The sequence below is a fragment of the Mus pahari genome, chromosome 15, assembly GCF_900095145.1.
Source record: "Mus pahari chromosome 15, PAHARI_EIJ_v1.1, whole genome shotgun sequence".
Classification (NCBI taxonomy): Eukaryota; Metazoa; Chordata; class Mammalia; order Rodentia; family Muridae; genus Mus; species Mus pahari.
The window spans coordinates 68,847,710-68,861,694 of record NC_034604.1 but is presented as its reverse complement, the minus strand read 5'-3'; the positions used below and the strand labels follow the sequence as shown (position 1 = coordinate 68,861,694).

The 13,985-nt window shown below is 49.1% G+C and overlaps 1 protein-coding gene across 2 annotated transcripts in view; it reads left to right on the top strand.

Annotated features, from left to right (window-relative positions):
- Ctif (cap binding complex dependent translation initiation factor) overlaps nt 1-13,985 on the top strand; it is a 266,258-nt gene that overhangs the window by 16,556 nt on the left and 235,717 nt on the right. The gene's annotated exons all lie outside the window — the stretch shown is intronic.

Below are 13,985 nucleotides of genomic sequence, written 5' to 3'. Positions count from 1 at the left end.
GTGTGTGTGTGTGTGTGTGTGTGTGTGTGTGTGTGTGTGTGTGTGATGTGTTATGATGACAGAGCTCCATTGAGTTTGGGTCTTACCCTCTGGCCTCACCTGACCTTCATCAGATCTGTACAGCCCCTTTCCCCTAGTGCAGTCACATTGAGGGTTGGGCCTCCAACAAATGAATTGGGAAGGGACTTAATTCAGTCTATAACTAGGTCTATCCAGTGAACCCTTCCTGTGATTTAAAGGAATGCATTCCAACAGCTGGCAGAACGGGATTTTAGTTGAGTAGATAGGAGCTTGTGAAACATTCCATACCTCGTATTTATTTAAATGTGCTTTAAAGGAATCAAACACCAGCTGGGCATGATGCTACAAGCCTGCCATCCCAGCACTTGGGAGGAGGAGGAGGGGGAGGAGGAGGAGGGGGAGGAGGGGTGAGGAAGATCAGGAGTTCAAGGCTAGTTCTGGCTGCACACACTTCAGGCCGGCTGGAGCCGTCATATAGCCGAGTTCTGCGAGTGTAGCTCAGGGACAGAGCGCTTGCCTAGTGTGCACGAGGCCTTGGCTCCTCTGTTTGCCTTCTTCACCGGGAACTTGGGCTTCCTTACAGCATGGCTGCTGGGGTTCCAAATGCGAATGTCCCAAGGAACAAGAAAAGGCCGCTGCCCATGACGTACGGCCCAGTTCAGACACTGGCGGAGTGTGCTGCTCCTGTGAGTTTGGTCAGGAGTCCACATTCAAGGGGCTGGGCGAGGCTTCTGAGGAGTTTGGAGGCCGTGCTTTATCCGTCCAGTTGATCTCATCCCCCCCTTCTTAATGGATGTCTAAATCCACTTCCCACTTGTTGTCTTTTATGGGCCGATGAAGAAGAGATGCGTGTAAAGATGGGTGTGTGTGGTCTGAACTCAGTGAGCGTTAATGCGTATACTTCATTTTATTCATCCTTTGAAAGTTGGCCCCTACCCCCTGGTATTAGCTACTTTTTTTGTTGCTGTGATAAAACACGGGAACCAAAAGCAGTTTGTGGAAGGGAGAGTTTCTTTTGGCTTAAGGTTTTAGAGGGAGACCTGTGGTGGAGAAGCCTGACAGCCTGTGACAGGCATGGCAGCCAGAGATACACATTCTCATCCACAGGCACAGAAACTAAACTGCGAGTTGGACGTAGGAAAAGCTTTCTTGAACATCTCAAGGCCTGCCCCCAGTGACTTCCTCTAGAAACAGTACCACTAGCTGGGGACCATGTGTCCAAATGCCCGAGACAGGGGCATCACTCTCAAACTGCCATACACTATGTGTGATGGTTTTCATTTTATCTGGTGCTTCTCTGGTTCTCTCCGATGCTAGCAGCTGGCCTCGCAAGACAGAGCCCTTCCCCAGGAGGCTCCCTACGGACCAGAGCCCTCTCTTGAGAGGCTTCCCTGTCGCTGCGCCTAGGCTGCTGTTGAGCTGCCGGGATGGAACTGAATCCATGCTATCTCATGCTTCACTTCCAGGGATCCGGGGCATCGATGGGAGATGCTAGTGCCCTCTGCAGCACTTCTCTCAAGGTGTTGATTTCAGCAGCATGGCACTGTATGTAGTGGTAGTGAGGTGTCTGTGCTCGGCCTGCACCACTCTTTTGGGTCACTGGGGTGGCTGTGGTGGCTCATGCCCGTCATCCCAATGTTTGGGAGGCAGCAGGAGAAGGATCAGAAGCTGAAGGACATCTTTGTTCCACATTATGTCAAGCTTGAACTTGAACATTGTCTTGAGCCGCATAAGGTCTTGTCTCAGAAAACTAAGCTAAACAACTAAGTTGTATCTATACTGAACATAAGCAGACTTTTCTTGTTTCTTACGTAACACACTTTAGCAACTATTCATACCACATCTATGTTGTATTTGGAATTTTAAGTGATATATATTTGAGCTCAGGGACATGGGAGGGTTTATGTAGATTATATGTAAATACTGTGCCATATACTAGAGAACTGAGCGTCCGGGTCCTAGAAACCATGATCCCTCATTTCTCACACACACACCGAAAGCCTGGCTTGTTTGTCAAACGTAATTTTAGCCAGAAGGTTCTTCAATCTCTTTAATTTTTTTTAATAATAGAAGCAATCTACATAGTATAATTCATCATATGCATTATCCCAAGAGCTTCAGAGTCGTTGACTTATTTAATCCTCCAAGAAGCTCAAGAGGGTTAGTGGAAGCACCATGTTCACATTTCAGAGAGGAGAATATGGAAGCCGAGTTTACAGAGAGGTTTAGTAACTCACCTAAGGTCACACAGCTCTGAAGAAGCAATGATCTAACTCCAAATCTGTTCTCCTCCCTGTCCCATGCCACATATCCTAAGTGGCCTTCATGAGTCTGGAGAGATGACTAGAACTGAGGTGGCTTGACCAGCATCTTACTTCCCTTTAGCCCTTCCCCCAGTGCTCCCGACCAGCATCTTGGGGGACCCTGTGAGACAATTCTCCCTTTGCCACAAAACCACCTTGTGCCTTAAAGAATAGCATCCACGCTGCTGGTGGAACAGAGGGCGTTTTTCAGTTGAGTGCTGACGGATGTGTGAAAAATGTAAAGCTTCGTATTGGTTTAAATGTGCATTGAAGCCAACATCTGGGCTTCGTGGCACAGGCCTGTAACCCCCACACATGGCGGGGGGAGAAGAGAATGGAGAATGGGAGGAAGAGAAGGAGGAGGAAGAGGAGGAGGAGGGGATGGTGGAAGGGGAGGAGGGAGGACTCCTAGCAATACGTTCTTCAGAATATTCTAGTACATAAATAAGTTCTGTCCTAGCCCCTGCTGGGGGCTGTAACAGAAAGCCACAGGCTGGGTCATATATAAACAATAAGAGTTTATTTGGCTCCCAGGTCTGGAGGATGGGATATGCAACATCCAGGGGCTGCATCCAGTGAGCACCTTCTTGCTGTGTCCTTACTTGAGTGATCTCTCAGAGCTAAGTCTTTTTTCAATCTGTACTGACCTCTTTATACAGCTGGAACCCTGTCACCTCCCAGCATCCTCAGCTGACCCCACCTCCCAGAGCCAGCCTTTGAAGGGCGCATTTAGACCAAAATGTTCTTCTGTGGGAATGAGGATGGCAGATAAATAGGCTTTCCTGGTCATCTGGTGGCATATTTCAATTGATCTTAGAACAATCTATTTGGAGCCAGCTCCCAAGGCCAGATGGTCTCAAACTCTATGGTAACCGATACGGCTAACTAGGACCAGAGGGTCTCAAACTCTGTGGTAACAGATACAGCCAACCAGAGCCAGGAGGTCTCAAACTCTATGGTAACGCATACAGCCAACCAGGGAGAAACAGCAGACAGGAAGCCTCAGAACTGGAGATGTTGTAGGTGGAACAGAGCATTGGACCACAGAAGGGTCCCTGGAAACCTGACATCACTAACTTGAAGATAAACCCAACAGGCAACTCTCTCCCAAGATCCCAAAAGATCTAATCTCCTAACCAGTGCCAAGTTCAGCTTTCTGTGGTCAGTCAAAATCAAAGGGTGCCTCAGAGAGACACCATAATAACCAGCTTGGTGACTTCACTCCCTGAAGGTCACCTGCCCAGCTCCCTCTCCCAGTACCCCTAAGCCAGCTGGAAGATTGAAAGATGGCTTCACCTTCTTGGGGAGGTGTGGCCTGGGCCTTCAGACAGCCCTACAGGTGCTTCCTATAGCAGGAAGGATTCGGCCTTGGCGAGCCCTCTTCTCTATAATGAGGGTTTCTGTGAGGATGAAATACAGCTTCCCTTGAGCCTTGCAGTATTGACTCCAAGGAGGTGGAAAGTGAGATGACCTTAAACCTTTTTATTTTTACTCTAGGGGTATCCTAGCTTTATCCAGACTGGGCATCCTGTTTGCTTACACAGGCTGGTTTTTCTCAAGTTCCGTTTGCCAGCAATCCTACTGGTCTTAGGCTTGGAATGGGTCACCAGCATTCTGGAGGCCAGAGCTTGTTCTGTGCAAAGGGCGTTTATGGAAGTGGAGAGCTGTGGAGGAAGGGACCTCTTGTCCTTAATGCATCACTTGGAGAGTAGGCAGGCCCCTAGAGGCCTGGAGAGTAGGGGAGATAGTCCTGTCCTGATGGACCCCTACTCGCGGAGGGTCGTGGTGGGTGTGGGTTAGTTCTATGTAAGCCTCCTGAACAGCCCCTCCTAAGATCCTCCAAAGCCTGGCTCTCCTGTAGCTGGTCCTAGGAGAACATTTGACCTCATTTGTTTAATAGTTAACCATTGAAGGAAGGTAGATATTACATAAAACTTAAGTTACTTAATTAAAATGTTTTCTTTTGTAGATGTGTTTATTTGATTTTATGTGCATGAGCGTTCTTCCTGTCTGTATACCTGTGCACCACGTTCATGTCTGGTGCCTGCAGAGGTCAGAAGAAGGCATTAGATCCCCTGGAACTGGAGCTGTAGATGGTTGTGAGCCTCTAAGTAGGTGATGGCAATCAAACCCAGGTCCTCTGCAAGAGCAACAAGTGCCCTTAACCACTGGGCCATCTCTCCAGCCCCTGAACTTAGTTAATCTGAAAAGCCACTGTGGGAAATCAAAGTTTGTCTCTCTAGGAATTTACAGGTTAGAATGTGGCTTAAGCATGCATTTCCATAGTTCTTAGGGCACTCCTGCAACTCGGTGCCACTTTGTTGCATTAAGCTTCTTGTGAAGAAGCCTGAACTGCTGTTTATCTTTACCCCTTACACCACCTCCCCCCTTTGCATGGCAACTGGCCACAATACAATTATGCTAAATAAACTTGCATACCTATTCAGTCCGAGATCTCAATTTGCACCCAACTCTGTTTATTACCCTGGCACTGTCTGCACCTCTCACACGATACAGAGATGGGGCACTCAATTCCGTGATGCATTTCCACCAGCCCCGGGCACTTACAGCCTTCATCTGCGACCTTCTGGGCAGAGTGCCTACTGGGGTCTGGGCTTCCTGGCTGCTGTCCTTGTCCTCCCCCTACAGGAAACAGCTGAGCAGTTGGCCGGATTGTTCGATCTTGAAATAACACCAGGTGCCACTTGGTTGAGCTGTCATTTGTGAGTTGCCTAAGTCCCCTCCTGCTTTCTTTGTGGCCAGGGAGGCAGTGCCAGTCTCTAGGTTTTGCCAGGGTACTCAGGGGGACTAGAAGTGTCCCACAAGGCTTTGCAGCTGGCACAGGACCAGAAGCCACGTGGTGACTTCAGTCTCATGCTCTTCCTGTCACAGTGTGGAGTCACAGGTGGGCCACTGTTTTCTAGTTTCCTGGCCTGGAGTGTGGCCGTGCTGTGTGGTGCATATCACTGGGCCCAGGCCTGTTTCTTCTCTGGTGCGGTGCGGCTGGTCTGTCACCATGGGGTTGGCGCTTGGAGGGTATTTTAGGTTTATATGACTGTGACAAAACATCAGAGTCGGGCTCGGTTTAGAAAGCAGTGAGGTTTCTTCATATGGGTAGAGGTTTAAGGATGCGGTACTTATTGTCAACCTCTAGAAAGTGTGTGTGGTGGCAGCAGCAGGGCTACACTGGGAAGTCACAAGTCCACACTTGAGGGTCAGGCTGTGGCCCTCTAGGGACAAGGCCAGACCTCAGACCAGGCAGGGAGTGAGAGGTGAGCAGCTAAAAGCAGTGAGGGTGGGGGTGGGGTCAGTTCAGACTCGGGGATCTGCTCAAGTTATGGAGACACAGTAGGACCCAGCAGTGAGCCAGGTGGGTGAAGGGAGCCAGGAGGGCAAAGGGAGCCAGGAGGGAAGACCCAGCAGGACATGCAGAAGGGGACAGGAATATGATCCAGAGACACAGACCCACCCAGTAAGTCATGAATTAGTCTCTCACTCCCAAACCTTGGTTGACCTCGACTGTAGAATGAAAACAATTTTTTTTTATTATTTTTAAATGTGAAAATGGTTTAAGAGGGGGGGAAAAGCAAGGTGTTAATTTCAGAAGGAAAAAAAAAGAAAGAGCCAGGCTGGTGTGAGGATCTCCTTCACATATTGGCACCCCGCACCCAGCAGGCAGAAGTGAGAGAGAAGACTGTTTCCTGTGAGTAAATGATAGTTCCCGTATCAGAGCCTCAGAGGACGAGGCATGAGTTCGGGCTTTGTGCATCCCAGTGGGCAGGGGAGCTGAGCAGGGCTTCGGGAGGGGGTGGGGATGAGGGTGGGAGGGGGGTCGGAGGAGCCTTGGGCTACATCTCTGCCCAAGGTCTCAGATCATGGGCGCCAGACAGACTCAGTCTGCCTCTGTGTGCTCAGGCCAAGGACAGGGTGGCTTAAACAACAGACATTTGTTTCTGAGCAGTTCTGAAGGCTGGAAGTCCAGACAGTCCATCTTCTGCTTGCAGCTTCGAGTAGCTGTCCGTTGGCATGGCTGTGTCCCTATCTCCTCCTCTTAGACACCTACCTGTCAGATTGGGGTAGGACCCACCTAGGACCTCCCTTCACCTTAATATGTCCTTAATATCTCCAAATCTAGTCATGCTCTGAAATCCTGGGGGCCTGAACTGTCACATGAACTTGGGGTATAACATTCTTTCAGCACATCCACCATAGACCCCTTTATGAATTACAGTAAGGCGCACCCTGGGCAAAGCTGGTACAATCCAGGGAGCCTACGTAGTCTAGGGGAGGGTGCAAGGAAGAAATCCCACAAGGCAAACAGAGATGTGAGGGGATTGGGGCCACCTGGCAAATGTGCATTAAACTCTTCTTAAAAGAATTCCAGAAATTAACCGCCGATTTCCAAAGGTTCAGTGAACTTGCTCTATAAAAGCTTTCATAACAGGTTTCCTTTAAGTGCCCAGCCTCGCCAGTATGCCTGAGAAATGATTTGATTTAGTGCTATGTGGTTAAAGCACTCCATTTTCCAGCCTAGCCATTAAAAGCAGGGAGGCAGCCTGCAATTAGCCTGTTGCTCAATCTTTCTCCTCTGAAGGGCAACTCAGTCCCCAGCCCTGCACAGTCATTGCTGAGCACCTGAACTGGCCATCCCCTGCCTTTGCTGATTGGGGCCAAGGGCCAAGGCACTTTTCTTTATGTCTGATGAACTAGCATTGGCTTCTATCTATGTCAGTAGCATGGTGGACTTTCTTCACTTCTGTCTTTGGGGACAGTGACACTGGCCTCCTCCAGTTAGGGGGCAAGATGATATTGGTCAAGGTATACCGAGTGTTATTGTGAACTCTTATTAACACTTTCAACCTGCAAATGTGAATCAAGTTCATTGATGGACTTTTGGTCTTCTCTGTAGGGATGCAAGATGTCCACTGCTGGGCACCATAGAAATCCAAAGGAAACCCTTACCCAATGGGGACAGGCTGAGGAAGAGCTTGCCTAACCAGGGAGGTCTATGAGGTCCATGCCGCAGCAGGGAATTGTACAAAATCCTCAGCTCATCGAAGCTGCCCTTCTGGGAAGGAGATCACTTCCCTTCCTGGGTGAAGAGAGCTTTGTAAAGCCAGATGCTATTGGTTGGATTTGGAGTCCTCCTCCCGTCTGGGAATAATCACTGAATAGTCACTCTGTGCCAGGCAGGAGCTGGGCTGAGTTCAGGGCAATGTGACCTCTCATGGGTCACAGTGGAGGGCTGAGAGAGTTCCTCCTTCAAGGGATTGCATAGGCCTGCGGGGATTGTGCCCTAGAGCAGGAAGGACAGGCAGGAAAAGAGAGGAATGCGAGCCCTGGGAGGCTGTGGGGGTACCCTGTCCACCTTGAGGAATCAGTAAAGACCTCTTAGGGAAGCACTGAGCAAGCAGAGAGCCAAATCACAGGTCTCCAGCACTCGGGTCTGGTCTGGTCAGAGGAGTGGCTAAGGAAACAGTCTTGGCCAAGACCCGGGTTAGAGGGCCAGGGGTGGGGCCTTCGGATACTTCTGTGTGGACCCAGGATTTGGAGTATGTGAAGGCAATTGAAGAAGCATGCTACAGAGGTGGGCAGGCCACATGGGCGCAGGTGAGGAAGCCAGACACTGAGGACCAGGGCAGAGGCTGCTACCCCTTGGTTGCAAAGCTGGTTTCTAGTGCTTTGGCCCGGCCTGGGCAGGAGGTCTATGGCTGTTCCGAGTCTCGCTTACTTAATTCCTTCCTGGCCCTCAAGCTAGGACTCTTCTTCATTTGCGGTCTGTGAAGATATGGATGGCCTTGACTTCCTTGTCACCAAGCTGCTGGCTGCTTTCTGGGCATGGGGGTGGGGCTTGCTGCCCCTTCATGCCAGCAGAGATCTTTTCAGAGCCTAGAATCCTAGCAACTTCAGTGCTGGCATGCTCTAAGACTGGGCCAGGGAGGGCCAGCTGCTCCCTGGGGACTGGGCTCTGTGCTGACTTTCTCTGTGTTGATCAGCACCATATGGCTTTTAGTAGATGCTGCTGCAGGGACCAGTGAGTGTGGCAGAGACTCGAAGGAACCTGTTATAGTTGGATGCAGTTTGTCCCCCAGGGTTCAAGTATTGCAGTCTAGGTCTCCAGTGTAATGGCGTGAAGGAGGTAGAACCTTTAAGAGAAGGGGCCTGATGGGAGATGACGAGAGCATCCTGGTCTAATTAGACCCTGCCTGCTTGGTGTCATCTGCCCAGGATTGCGCTGTGGGAATGCTCTGGGCATACACTGGAAGTAGAAGCCTCAGCCCTGGCCTTAGGGAGCTCAGTAGAGTCAGGTGAGGCCTTAGGGACAGTCTGGGGTCAGTATGTAACAGCAATGGATGTCATTTCACCTGAGTGCAGACCCTTATTGTAGCTCAGGCTCATGCCTGTTCCCCTAGGCTTTATTTTAGACAGGACCTGAGTACTTCTCTGCTAGAGGCAATCATAAAATATGTGGGAAGCTGCATTCCCGATACTTCTCTGTATTATGTGATTATGATTTATCATTCACTTTGTTTTTATATTTTGAACGCTTTTCACTATTTTTTTTCAAGCCAATACCTTTTCAGTGAATCTACCCCATGTCTCCATCATCCTGCCTTCTCTATGAGAAACAACTTCTTCTTCTTCTTCTTCTTCTTCTTCTTCTTCTTCTTCTTCTTCTTCTTCTTCTTCTTCTTCTTCTTCTTCTTCTTCTTCTTCTTCTTCTTCTTCTTCTTCTTCTTCTTCTTTTTTGAGACAGTGTAATTCAGATTGACCACAAGCTCACAATCCTCCTGCTTCAGCCTCCTGAGTACTGGGATTATAAGCATGGTGCACAAATATATCCCGTTTAGAAACTAGTTTTAAAATCGACTCAAAGAGACCCAGTTAAAAATAAATCAGAGTAAAAGAAAAACAAACAAACCCATGCCCATCCGGAGATGAATGGATAAATGCAATGTGGCATTTCCATACAGGCATGAAAAGAAACGAAGTATCCATGTGTGTTACAATGTAGAGAAGCCTCACCTATGGGAGGATCCTGAGCATCTCATCACAGATGGTGAACTGACTGTAGAGTCAAGGAAAGCAGACCCGGAGCCACATGCTGTGGAGTCTGTGTGCATTCCCCACAACTGCTTGGTCTGTAGAGACAGCCCTCAGGTTGGTACTTGCCAGCACTGACGGAGAGACATTTGAGAGTCACCGGTTATGGCGTTCAGAGGGCTGATGGGAACGTTTCAGGGATGGTTTTGCCATGGTGTCAATGTGCTGAACATTTCTTGGTTATACTTTAAAATTCCTGAATTGGTTAATTTCATGTTATGTGACTTTTGCCTCAGTAATTTTTTTTTTTAAAGAAATGGCATGTAGATGTCTTTTGTTACTTTGTTCGATTCTTCTTCACCCTTTTCCACCCTTTCAACCCCTGACACTAGATAAGAGAGAAAAACAGATAGAGAGGAAAGGAAAGAGACCCCCCCAACCCCTGAGTAAAGTCAGAGGTCAGAAAAGGGGCCACATTATTGTTAGATTACTTCCTGCTGACTAGGGGTGTTGAGGTCCTTGGTGCAAGTGTGGATGCACACTTGGTTCCTTGGTTTACACTCAGGATATCTAATTTCTTCTTGTTTCTTTGTACACGACTGCTTAACAAACTGTAACCAACAACACACCAACCTCTTGAGGCCTTAGCATTTATCTACCCTCTGAAAAGTCCCCAGAATTCCAAACGTCACACTATCACAGAAACTATCTGTAGCTGGCAAAATCACGTTCCTGCAGGAGCATGTGGCAAATCATAGTCGGCTGCTGTAGTCAGTCTGAAACAGCCCCGTATCTCATTCCTGAGATTAAAACGAAAACAGATACCTATTTCTGTGTGTTTTGTGTTTTTTGTTTTTGTTTTGTTTTTTGTTTTTGTTTGTTTGTTTTTGTTTTTTTAAGAAACCCCAAATTCTCACCGCAATGGCATAGTCTGCAAGCAATGGAACTATGGTTTTTGTCCTGCCACGGTCTCCCCCTACCCCTCATCTCCTCACTTCTTTTTCAGATTCTCCCTCCTGGTGTTAACAAGTTATTAAAATCTTTTATGATTGAAAGAGGACAGGCCGTGTGACAACCCTTTGAGTCCTCCACCCAGCACCCTCCGTTTCTATATAACACACAAACTCTCAGTCTACCCTGCCCATGGGGATTTGAAGAAAATCCCTGACATTATTTTCCCATAACTTATTTAGTCCCTGTCAGCAGAAACTAGCAGCTCTGACCTCAGCGGGTACCAATCTCATTTCTCCTCTCAGGATTTCCTCCTCCTTATATCCTGAGGATGCTTTTCTGTGTCTACTGCCTAGAAATCCTGATGCTGCCTTGCATATCAACAACTCTGACTCTTCCTAGTTCCTGCCAGCAGGACAGTGACAGTTCTTACACATGACTTCGTCAGCCTTCATCTTCCTGTCCTCTGTGTGGGTGGCAGTCCTCTGCTTCTGATGGTCGGAGCTTGACCCTGTACACAAGGCTAACCACATTTAGCACCTGACTTCCAGGAGCCTGGCTCAGAAGATGGCAGCAGAATGTCACAGGCTCTGGCCCAGGCTCCGACACATGTGATTGTGGGGGCTGGCACGCTGAGGTCTGGAAGGTAGGTTGGCTTGTGGGAAGCTGTGCGAAGATCGGTCCTGCATTCTTCATCTACAGAGCTGTAGTTCAGAAACCCAGACAGGATACTTATGTAGTCTTGGAGAAATCTGCCTTTGTTCTTGTGGCCTTTTGATTGGATTAAGCCCAGCCACATTATAGACAGTCATTTGCTTTACTTAAAGCCAGCCCATTGTAAATGTTAATCACATAGGAAACATACTTTCATGTTAACAACCAGATGGGTTTGACCCAGAGACTGTGTGTCTCGGCCTCACCATGTTAACATAAACAACTAACCGGCACAGAACCCAAGAGGAGTGGAAGGGAGGGGCCTGAGTCTCTTCTGTTGGAAGTGAAGATGAATCTCCTCACTCTGTAACTGAAGAAACTGCAAATCAGAGAGGTTGACTGAGTCGGCCAAATTTGCACAGCTCTTAGGTGGTACAGGAATCCTGTACCTGGGGACAGTGTCCATGTTTTTATTCCCATGGCAGTCAGTGCTGCATGTGGGGCTTGTCTATCACCGAGGAGAGAACAAGTGGAGAGAGAAAAGGTGTTGATGGTTGGAAGGGTCTCTGGCACACACGGCAGAACAGTGTCCAAGAACAGTGTGAGAATGGGCATCTTCTCGGGTAGAGGGGACCTGGTGGCTGCCGATGAGCTCTGAGGCTGCGCAGGCTGTACTGTGCAGGATCTGGGCTTCACCATGGAGCCTAACGTCACAGATGGGTCTTCATCAACAGTGTGCTAGCTTAGCCAGGCAGGTCAAAACATATGACTGTAGGACCTGACGTCAGAAGCATCCCCGTTCAGCTCTCTTTGTCACCCTTGGGCAGTATCTCCAAGTGCTCACCTCATAGTAGAAATCACGTCTGTGCGCTTGCCTCCCCGAGTGTGTGTTTATACCTATAAACATATGGAACTGTGGAGCTGTGCAGCTCTTACAGTTTTCTAAAGGAAATACAAATAGCAGGCTATCCAGCTTGTTCTAGGTGATTGCCCAGGCACACACTTTGCAGAAGATGGGAAACCACAGAAAGCAGAGGCTGCAGTGGGAATTCCAGGATGACCTGGATCTCAGAACAGAACTGGGAACTACAGGGGTGAGGGTGCCTCCCTGCCCCGCCCCCATAGTGGAGGGCCACACCCACCATGACCCAGCATGCTGACTGCACAAATGTAGCCTACTCAGTGCTTGCCTGGCTCCCATATCCTGCGCTCTGCCACACTTTGGTCCCTGGGGAGGGTAGCATCGTCAAGCGGAGCAGGAGGGCACATCAATGCTCAGCTGTCACTGTCACCTTCCAGGGAATGGCATCTGGTATCCCCAGGTCCAGTCTGCAGTCACCATCCCAAGTCTCCTCTCCTCAGCTTGCCTCTTTCTGTCACTACCATGGCCAGGAGGCTTTCCAGCCCTCACCCCAAGAGGGAGGCCTCTGGTGCCCCAGATGCTGTGTGTGGAGGAGCATTACTCACTGGGGTAATGGGGTATCAGGGACCCTTGGCTCCCTCCCTGGCGTTCTGGCTTCCGTTTCATTCTTCACAGATCTTTTGCTTTAGTTGTCTGATCCTGCATTAAAGAATTAAGCCAAAATTACTGTCAAAAAATAATGACCTGATTATTTGCTCATAGTTCTGCATTTTGGGTAGGGCTCGTGGTAGTGGAGGGCTTCTCTGTCAGTGGGTTACCAGCCAGGGTAGTTAAAACCCTCCACGTCTCTCTAGGACCCGACTCGATTATTGGCTTGGGTTTCCTCTCAGCTTGGTGGTCTCATGTGGGTGGGCTGGGGTAAGGTACCGGTTCCCCAGACCTCCAGAGAAAAGCCACTGGGCTAGGCTTTCCCAGGGTCAAGCCCTGAGCAGTCAGAAGGTTACACATGAGGAGCTGTGCAGATGGTTCAGTCAGCAGCTGTTTCACCAGACAAAGCCTTGGACTGCAAGGCTCTTAACACTTGGGGCACCTTTGTATGTGCCCTAGTCTAAGATGGTTTCCTCTCTGGTCTCTAAAGTGTGGCAATAGCAATATTAGTTAATCATCTGTCCCCTTGAAGACTGCATCTAGATCTCCACCTGGGGGTCTTGATCCCTTCGTGGGTTCTAATGATCCTTTCATGGGGTCACATATCAGATACCCTGCATATCAGGTGTTTACCTCATGATTCATATCAATAGCCAAATGACAGTTATGAAATAGCAATGAAATAATTTTATGTTCCTCACCACGACATGAGGAACTATATTAAAGGGCTACAGTGTTAGGGAGGCGAGAACAACTGGTCTCGATCCAGATGGGAAAGATGAAGGACACCATGAGAGGGTCCAGGAGCTGGTGGTGGGCAGAACTGGGGACCTCCTTCCCTGGAGTCTTTCGTCTGTCCAGAAGAAGGCCACTTCTTTCTCCTGAGGAGGCTGAGCCAGCCATCTTTAGGAGGAGTGGGCCACTGTAGAGTGTGGTAAGTTTACCTCCCTTGATCCCCATCTTGTCTCAGGAGCCCCACAACGCTCTGTAAAGGCGAGTGACTCTTTTTTTTTTTTTTTTTCCTCTCAGACAGCTGTCCCTGTGATGACATAGCTGAGTGACAGAGCTGTAGCTTCCACTCACCACCTCCAAACCCTGTGCCCTGAAAGCTGGCTGGGGAAGAGACTCCAGGCGATGGGCCAGGATGCTCCTTCCTGTAAACAACATCACCTTTAATTAGACTAATTTGCACTTCTCTTTTGCCTTTGAGGGGTTCAGAAACAATGCAGTCAGATCCTGTGCTGCTCTGTGAAAGCGCTAAGGATGGAGCCTGGGTACTTCAGAGGCCAGCACCATGCAGCATAGGTGATAGGCATCCCGGAGCCCCACAACGAGGCCAGAGGGGTAGACAGTCCCTGGGACCCAGCCTCTTGAGCTGGCCCTGTCCTCTGTGGTATCTATCCTCTGTGGTTTCTCAAGCCTGTCCTTGACACATGATGTGCTGCATATGTGTTCTTTGCAAAGGCCACCTTATGCACGCAGCTGTGATTCTTGCCTTTGGT